Source organism: Mustela nivalis (assembly GCF_964662115.1).
Source record: "Mustela nivalis genome assembly, chromosome: 11".
NCBI classification, from domain to species: Eukaryota; Metazoa; Chordata; class Mammalia; order Carnivora; family Mustelidae; genus Mustela; species Mustela nivalis.
Genome location: NC_139030.1, coordinates 10,716,541 through 10,726,285, shown reverse-complemented (window position 1 = coordinate 10,726,285; position 9,745 = coordinate 10,716,541). Strand labels below are relative to the sequence as shown.

Sequence of the window (9,745 nt, the reverse complement as noted above, 5' to 3'; positions counted from 1 at the left end):
TCTCTCTTTCAAATAAAATAAAATAAAATAAAATCTCTCTCTTTCAAATAAATAAAATAAATTAAAAAAGAAAGTAGATAATGTAATTTGTATACAATTTAATAGATAGATAAATATCCCTTAAAGAGAAAATTTTTTATGTCCACGGAGCACTTAGAAAAATTGATCATGTCTTTGGCAAAAAAAAAAAGGAATTAAGAAGAAATTCAAGGGCGCCTGGGTGGCTCAGTGGGTTAGGCCGCTGCCTTCAGCTCAGGTCATGATCTCAGGGTCCTGAGATCGAGTCCCGCATCGGGCTCTCTGCTCGGCAGGGAGCCTGCTTCCTCCTCTCTCTCTGCCTGCCTCTCTGCCTACTTGTGATCTCTCTCTGTCAAATAAATAAATAAAATCTTTAAAAAAAAAAAAGAAGAAGAAGAAATTCAAAAAAAGTAGCAGCCTTATTTTTCTGATCATACTCCAACATGGTAAAAATAATAGAAAGTAGGGGGTACGTGGGTGTCTCAGTCAGTTGGCCATCCAACTCTCAGCTTCAGCTCAAGTCATGATCTCATGGTCGTGGGATCAGGCCCCATGTGGGGCTCCATGCGTAGCCTGTGGTCTGCTTGAGATTCTCTCTTCCTCTCTCTTTGCTCCTCCCTCCCCAACCACGTGTGCTATAAATCAACAACAAACAAACAAAATTTTGACTAGTTGGAAATTAAGAAATATACTCCCCAGGGGTGTCTAGGTGGCTCAGTCGGTTGGGCAGCCATCTCTTGATTTCACCTCTGGTCATGATCTCAGGGTTATGGGATGGAGCCCTGCATCGGGCTTCACGCTCAGTGGGGAGTCTGCTGGTGATTCTCTCTCTCTCCCTCTCCCCCATCTCTCTCTCTCTCTCTGTCATGAAAAAATCATTTAAAAAAATACACTCCCGGGGGGCGCCTGGGTGGCTCAGTGGGTTGGGCCGCTGCCTTCGGCTCAGGTCATGATCCCAGGGTCCTGGGATCGAGTCCCGCATGGGGCTCTCTGCTCAGTGGGGAGCCTGCTTCCTCCTCTCTCTCTCTCTCTGCCTGCCTCTCTGCCTGCTTGTGATCTCTCTCTGTCAAATAAATAAATAAATAAATAAATCTTAAAAAAAAAAAAAAATACACTCCCAGGGACGCCTGGGTGACTCAGTTGGTTAAGCAGCTGCCTTCGGCTCAGGTCATGATCCCAGGGTCCTGGGATCGAGTCCCACATCGGGCTCCTTGCTCGGCAGGGAGCCTGCTTCTCCCTCTGCCTCTGCCTGCCTCTTTGTCTGCCTGTTCTCGCTTGCTCTCTCTCCCTCTGTCTCTGACAAATAAATAAATAAAATCTTAAAAAAAAAAAAATACACTCCCCAATAATTATGAGCTCAGAGGAGATGAAAGGGATCCGAGTTGTCACTCCAAAATATGCCACTTTGGCATAAGGATCGTTCTGAGCTGAAGACAAATTGTTCCCTGCCCTTCATTTTTCTGTGTGACAGCAGGGTATAAATTTCCCTTTGCAGAGGTAACATAAATTTCCATTTGTAAAGGTGTTCCTGTCCTATAGCAGGAGGAGAACTACTCCTGAGATAAGAGGCAAGTCTTATCATGTGAAATTACTCTTATTTGCATAACAAACCTTAGTGAACAGCCCTTATCTACCACACACTGCCTAAGGACTTCCCCATAAGCACTTATCCTCAGAAGCCCCAAACCCCTTTTTGTTTGTTTAGCCTCTCCTTAACACTTTATCACCCTTTGTAAAGATGGTATGTAAGCCCCAATTATAACTGCTTTCTCGAGTCACATTTCCTTGTGGACTTCTGTGTGTAGATATATAATTAAATGAGGGGGGGGTTCCTCCTGTTACTCTGTCCTTTATCATTTTGATTTATTGGCCCCACCTACTGAACCTAAGAGGAGTTTTTTCTCTTCTCTGCAATACAGCTCTGGAATTATAAATTATCTTGTAAGTAATATGAAAGGAGAATACCTTATACCAAAATCTGTAGGATGCATCAAAAGGAGAGGTGTCCAAAATAAACAAGTTTAAGTTATTTCATTGCTAAAGAAAACAACAAAGAAGAAAGACCACATAGACGATAACTGTCATATTAAGTGTGCCTGGGTGGCTCAGTTGGTTGAGTCTGCCTTCAGCTCAGGTCATGGGTCCCAGGATCAAGTCCCATATCAGGCTCCCTGCTCAGAGGAAAGCCTGCTTCTCCCTCTGATCCTCCCCCCTCTCATGCTCTCTCTGTCATTCTCTCTCTCAAATAAATGAAATCTTTAAAAAAAATAACTATCGTACTAAGAAACTTATAAAAGGGGGTGCCTTGGTGGCTCAGTCATTAAGCATCTGCCTTTGGCTCAGGTCATAATCCCAGGGTCCTGAGATCGAGCCCCACATCAGGCTCCCTGCTCCATGGGAAGCCTGCTTCTTCCTCTCCCACTCCACCTGTTTGTGTTCCCTCTCTGTCCATCAAATAAATAAAATCTTTTTTTAAATAAATTTTTTAAAAAAGAATGAAAGAAGGAAGAAAGGATTAATAAATAATAGGTTGAGACTAATAGAATAGAAAACAAGCCAGAGGAGGAAGAGGAGGGGAGGAGAAGGAAGAAAGCAGTGATCAATAAATCCAAACTAAAACTTTGAAAAGACCAATAAAATAGGTTAACTTTTTTTGAGCCCAATTAAGGAAAAAAAGAGTGATATGGGAAACAATGGCAGAAGGAAATGTACACAAAATTATATGTCCTTATAACCTGCAGCCCATCGACAAATACTTGATATAGGCAGATTATAACATTCCTCCAGGATCCTGAGTGCTCTTTAGCATACAAAAGTCCTTTTGGAACTTCACTCTCTTTATTTCTCCCAACCCCAAGGTATATGGAGTATATCAGTTGCTCCTCCCAGTCTTGGAGCAGCAGCTCTTTCTGCTCACGGGTCCTGTCCCTATACTTTAGTAAAATCACCTCTTCACACAAAAGACATCTCAAGAATTTTTTCTTGGCCATCAGCTCCAGACCTCACTAACATTCCAAAGCTATATCAAGAGCACATGTAAAACTAAGTGACAATAAGAATGAGGAACGAGATATACCCACAGAGTCTGTGTGGCTGGAGAGGAGCAAAGTAGAGAAAAAGATTGCAGGAATGGGGTCATGGAGGTAAGTGGGGACCATACCACTTGGGGCCTTATAAACCACCACCACCAAAAAAAGTCAACAACCAGGGATGGTTTGGAGTCCTTGAAGCTAAGTGCTCTGTGTGAATTGTGTCCCCCAAAGATATGTTGAAGTCCTTGTTCCTAGTACTTGTGTGACCTTATTTGGAGATAGGGTTTTTTTCAGATGTAATTAAGATGAAGTCATCCTGAATTAGGATGGGCCCCAATCCAATGACCAGTGCCCTTTTAAGAAGAGGGAAATTTGGAAAAGCAAGAATAAGACCTGAAGATGGAATCAGATAGAAGTTATGCTGCCATAAACCAAAAAATGCCTGGGGCTCTCAGAGGCTGCAAGAGGCCAAGAAAGGACCTCCCCAAGAGTCTTCAGAGAGAGAGCATGGTCCTGCTGACCCCTTGATCTGGGACCTCCAGGCTGCAGAGCTGTGAGGGAAGAAAGTTCTGTTGTTTAAGCTGCCCAGTCTGTGGAAGGTTTTTGACAACAGTGCTAGGAAGCTAAAACAAATATGTATACATGCAAAAGATGACAAGGAAGAGGGCTGTGTAGTCAGGAAATTAGTAATGGTTACCTCAGAGGGGTGGTTACCTCAGAGGGCATTAGGTTGGGTGTAAGATTATTAGCTTTACCTTTGTATTTGGGCATAAAGATTCCTTGAAGAATGCCTCATGTTTATTTATCTTAAAATTTTATGTGCTCCAAAATCTTAAAAAAAAGGTGCCACTCCATGGGCAGCTCAGTCGGTTAAGCGTCTGCCTTCTGCTCACATCATAATCTCAGGGTCCTGGGATCGAGCACCACCATCAGACTCCCTGCTTAGTGGGGACTCTGTTTCTCCCTCTCCCTCTGCCCCTCCCCACCACTTGTGCACACTCTCTCTTCCTCTCAAATAAATAAAACCTTAAAAAAAGTAAGCAATGCTTCTCAAATTACAATAATATACTCTTACTTTAACAAATGAAATAATTCAATATAAATATTAGAATTTCAGATAATCAATGAATAATTTTTAACATGTGTCTCATACAACATTTGGGGCATATTGACACAAAGAGTGATTCACATTGGCCTTGGCAGCCTGTATTTAGTCTGGTGTGCTCCTGCACCAGATTGCCACATAGCTTGCTCTATTACCACATGCACGTCTTTGCTCAACAAGTCACCTTCTCATGAAGGCCTTTCCCAACCATTTCATTTCAAAGCGCAGCTCACCTCCACTTCTCCCCAAATCCCTTTTGGCTCTACCACCAGCTTAAAACATAGTCTCCTGTTTATTTGCTCAGTATGTCTCCCTTAGTATAGAATATAATCTCATGAAGGCAGGGATTTTGATGGTGTGTTTCACTGCCTGTGTAAATTCCAAAAGCCTAGAATACTGGCATGTAGCAGCCTCTCAATAAATCCTTATTGAGCAAATGCTAACATAAATGCATTAGTGAGGCTATGCTATTTCCCCAGTGCCATGAGAGCAGATGGTTTTTAGCAGTCCCAGGGAGCAGAGAGGGAAAGGAGCCCACAGTCCCTGCCCTCGGGTCGAGCTGGCAGAATCAATTACTTTCATTTATTCATCTAATGTACATTGAGTACTCAAACTGAGTACTGCCAGCACAGTTTGTTGCCAGAGATGTTGACTAAATAATCCCATGGGGTTCTGTGGTCTGGAGGAGGAGATAGACATTAACACACGATGGGTGGATGGTTATTTAATTACAGTGGTGATCTCTCCATGGAGGAAAAGAACAAAGAGAGCATAATCTGGTCTGGTGGTCAGGGAAGACTTCCGCTAGAACTGATATCTGAAGGCTGAGCCTGAGTTAATAGAAACAGGGGTGTAGACCAAAAGATGCAGGGGAGCAAAATTCTTCACCCCAAAATGTGTCTTGGGCGTGTGGACTATTTTAGGCTAATTATTTTAAAACAAAAACAAGAAACACAGGTCTGGGGGGGGGGCACCTGGGTAATTCATTTCAATAAGCATCCAACTTTTGGTTTCAGCTCAGATCGTGATCTCAGGGTTATGAAATTGAGCCCCCCAATCGGGCTCAGTGCTCAGCATGGAGTCTACTTCAGATTTTCTCTCCCTCTGCCCTTCTCATTAGTGCTCTCTGTCTCTCAAATAAGTCTTCAAAAAACAAACAAAAACACAGAAGGCCCGGGAAGAACATTTAACCTTCCTCTTAAATGCCTAAAAGATCGAGGACTTGCTCAGGAGGACTTAGATCGAGGATTGCTCAGGAAAAGAGCTATCACTATAGATAACTACATAATATGAACTAATGGTGGTGGACAGGGAGGAAACAGCAATGCCTGTCTGATCAGAGTCTTCTTTTTATGCCATTGTTTCTGGATGGCCCAGCAAATATTTGCTTACACTTAGGTTTTTCATTCTCCGGTAGGTAAACTACCTCATTTCTCTTTGAGGCCCCGGCCCCTACTCCATGTCCTTAGTTCAAAATGACCTATGTACTTCATTTTGCCTGACTGTCTTTGGAATATGTGGATTCCCTATACATACATGATTAAATTTTATTTTCTTCTGTTAATCTGTCTCATGTCAATTTAATTCTTAGACTGGCAAGAATCTTGAAGGGTAAAGAAAAGTTTTTCCTCCCCAACAGTTGGCGTAGTCTGCAGGATGAACTTCTCTGGCTGGACACTGTTCACTTTGAGGTGCTGCACTGTTCACTTTGAGGTTCACTTTGGCTGCAGCTTAGAGATACTGAGCTGGCAGATAAGATTTCTTACCACATCAGCCTCCTTGATCACTTTCTGTGGGGTCTGATGAAAATGAAAATGATGAGAGCCCTTTTTCCTCTCTCTTTCTAAATATAGAATGGGGGGGGGATATTTGTAAACTAGTTCCTTGGGTATAGCGATTTTGGTAAAAATTTGCTTTGAGTTTTCTTGTTTCATATTGATCCTTTTCCTCCCAATAGGGTCATTGTTTTCTTTTGTCTCTGTCTTTTGTGTCATTTGTCGTAAAGCGTGGAGAACAATAGGTCTGATTAGGTTTTCCTTTCACCTTGTTCTGTGTCTTAAGAGTGTGGCTTTTTATGACCAGTGAGAATATTCTCTGGACTCTGCCAACCAGAGGATGCATGTACTGGCATGCATCAGGCAGACAGCCGAAGAGGCTGTGGATCGATCCAGTAGTCATCTATTTAACACACTTCACTCTCTTTGTACAACTGTACCAGCTCTCGGGAATTTGTCATAGGGGTCCTGGTCCATAAGGGGCCATTATCATCTCAACCTTCATTGTAAATATGGGTTGCACCCCATTTGTGGCTAGATATGGCTGGACAGAAATGTGTTTCACACCCCACTTGCGGCTAAAGTTTCTTAGGCTAAATTTGGGAGTGGACTTTCTGGATCCTGTGAAGGCTGCATTTTTTTGCACTTTATGGCTCCTTATCCTTCCAAAGATAGTCACTGTTTTTCTTTGTCTCTATCTGTTGTGTTGTTTGCCATAAAGAGCAAGATGATAGAGCAGAATGCAGCCAGAGGTCTGATTAGCCTGCTTTTCGAGCTGGCAAGACAGACCTGTGAGTTCACAGTTCTGACCAGACCAGGTATGGTTAGTCAAACTATGCTGTGGGTTAATGTACACATGAGGTAAAGGCTGTTATGAAGGGACATCTTGCAAGCCAAAGCCACAGAATTGGTGAACTTGGGTCAGCCACGGAAGGGTGTTCACCGTTCAACCCAAGTCTCCCATGTTAGGATAAGTGGGTCACAGAATAGGTTAGATTAACACTAAGTAACCCACCAACTCAAGAAAATTTCTTTGCAACAGATACTCTGTAAATAAATAAATAAATATTAAAAAAAAAAAAAAAAAAAACACATCACACCAGCTGGGGTGGCTCAGTTGTTAAGCATCTGCCTTTGACTCAGGTCATGATCCCAGCATCCTGGGATAGAGTCTGACACTGGGCTCCCTACTCAGCAGGAAGCCTGCTTCTCCCTCTCCCTCTGCCTGTTCCTCCCCCTACTTGTCCTCATGCTCTCTCTCTGTCAAATAAATAAATAAAATCTTTAAAAAAAAAAAAACTCACATGATACCCAACCACACAGCACATTCCTTTTAGGTATTAGTTTGGCTCTGAGAGACCCAAGAGTTAGCTAAAGCTGTTAATGTGCATAGTAGAAAAATTGAATGTGGTCCCTAATTTGGCAGGTCAGAATGTGGGATGCACCCCCATTGTGGGTAGATCTTTCTTAGGCTAACTTTGGAAGTGAACTTCCTGGATCTTGTGAGAGCTTTGTATTTTGCGGTCTCTTGTGGGTCACCTCACCACGACAGCTCATGTATGGATAATCTTCATGCCAGTTGCTGTGTGGCCACTCAGAAAAGTCATCAGAGACATTCAGATTACAAACCAGGAAAATCTAACAGATTGCCATTTCCTACCTTCACCCCATAAAGATGGTCAAGCTGGACATTTGTCTTTGGAATCTCTGTTTATGTAGATTACCTATACCTATATAATTAAATTTTATTTTCTCCTGTTAACCTGTCTTATAGCAATTTAATTCACAGACCAGCCAGAATCTTGAAGGTAGAGGAAAACAGGGAACAGCATTCCAAGTAGGAAGTCCAGTTCATCAATTGCCCTGAGACAGGACAGGAGCAGAAGGAAGACCGGCAAGAAGAAAGAGGGCCATTGCACGCGCACTTACTGGAGAGCGGATGGCCTGAGCTGTGCATGGGGAGGGACTGGCTTCAGGGGCCTCCTAATTGAGAAGATGACCAGCATTTTCTGAAGTCCACCTCCCTACCTCCATCCACAAGGATGTGCACTGCCCATCGCTCCCCAGGGACAGCCACCTCTTCAGCTCACCAAGCTCTTATGAAGTGACTGGTGAGCCCATCCCTCATTCTCTGAGGCAGTATGGAGATGGGGACAAACAAGGCCCAGAAGGCAAGGTTGGGGCAAAGTCATTGCCCTCTTTAAATTCCGTTTCTTCATCAGTAAAATAATAAAGAATTGCACAAGATGAGCTCAGTTTAATTCCATTTCTAAAAGAAATCTAGGGGCACCTGGTTGGATCAGTCTGTTAAGCATCTGCCTTTGACTCAGGTCAAGATCTGAGGGTCCTGGGATCGAGTCACACGTCGGGCTCCCTGCTCAGGGGGGAGTCTGCTTCTCCCTCTCTCCCTGCCACACCTCCGTCCCCTTCATGCTCTCTCTTTTGTCACTCTCTCTGTCTCAAATAAATAAATACCATCTTTTAAAAAAAATAAGATAAAATAAAATCTCTGATCTGATTATACAGTAGCACTTAAGTAAAGTACAGCTGGCTTATTTTTTCCTTAAAAGTTAGGTTTACTGCTGTTTTGCCAATTATAAAGTAATACTGGATGACAGATAATTTGTAAAATACAGAAAAACAGAAAGGAAAAACCAAAATCTTGCTGTCCCCTTTCATTCAAAAATAACTAGTATTGGGACACCTGGCTGCCTCAGTTGATAGAGCAGATGACTCTCCATCTCGGGGTCATAAGTTCAAGTCTCACACTGAGTGCAGAGATTACTAAAAAGAATTAGACAAACTTTTTAAAAATATAATATTTTTTAAAAAGATAATATTAAATAGTATGGTATTAAAATGTTAGTGTATTTTCCCCCGTCTCAGTATTATATCACTTTTGTCTTGACATCCATCGGCAAACTATTTTTTAAGTATTGGGTTTATCTGTTTTCATTTATTTCAATAACAGTCACCTGGTCATATTGTAATAAACTTTTCACAAATAGTATTCATGAAAGTATTCCTGTACTGTTGGGCATTTAGATTATATTCTTACCATTTTTGAATCACTAATAATGCTGCAACCGATATTTTGGTGCAGAACACTTTATTACATTTAGAATTCTTTCCTTACATTAAAGTCCCATAAGTAAAATTACTAGATCAAAAAGTATAACCATTTTCAACTTCTTAATACTATTAGAAAATTACTTTCCAAAAGCATTTTGCCAGTGTACATACCCAAGAGCAGTATACGACTCCCTGTCTCACTGGTCATTTTCTTTTTGGAAATACCTGCCATTTATTGAGAGCGTGTGGAAGGATGCATCTCATTGTTGTTCTCATTTGTGTTTCTTTGACCTTCGGTGTAAACATTTTCCATATTCGGCATTAAGTTCTGAAGCCAGAACTTAAGAGTGCTAAGACTCAGGTCATGGGTCATTTTGGTTTGGTGGCTTAAAGAGCTGCTCATTTACAGCACTACACACCTTCCCCCCAACCACTGACTCTCCAGGGATCCCAAAATCCCCCAACGGCCAGACAACAGCCAGGGGCAGCTGGCAGGTGACTGTGGAATGCAGTCAGGTGCTTTTCTCCCAATTCTCTCTCCTGGCAGAACATTCCCGGGGGATGACAGGGCTGGGAAGGGCCCTCTGTGTTCCCTTATCCCCCGCCTCTGGGCACTGAAGGTTTGAATCGTGGGTGGAAGTGGGCACTGCAGACCAAGGGAACAGGGGAGAGGAGGGCAGCGAGAGGCACCAATGTAACACTGAACCTTTGGGATGTCCAAGCAAGGCTTGCCAAGGGCCTTC

General features: G+C 42.6%; 1 long non-coding RNA gene across 1 annotated transcript in view; it reads left to right on the top strand.

Annotated features, from left to right (window-relative positions):
• LOC309843886 overlaps positions 1-8,180 on the top strand; it is a 35,596-nt gene extending 27,416 nt beyond the window's left edge. Inside the window, exon 2 of the long non-coding RNA XR_014300396.1 lies at positions 7,705-8,180. This is a non-coding gene — a long non-coding RNA (uncharacterized lncRNA). The remainder of the gene's footprint in view (positions 1-7,704) is intronic.
• The last annotated feature ends 1,565 nt before the right edge of the window (positions 8,181-9,745 follow it).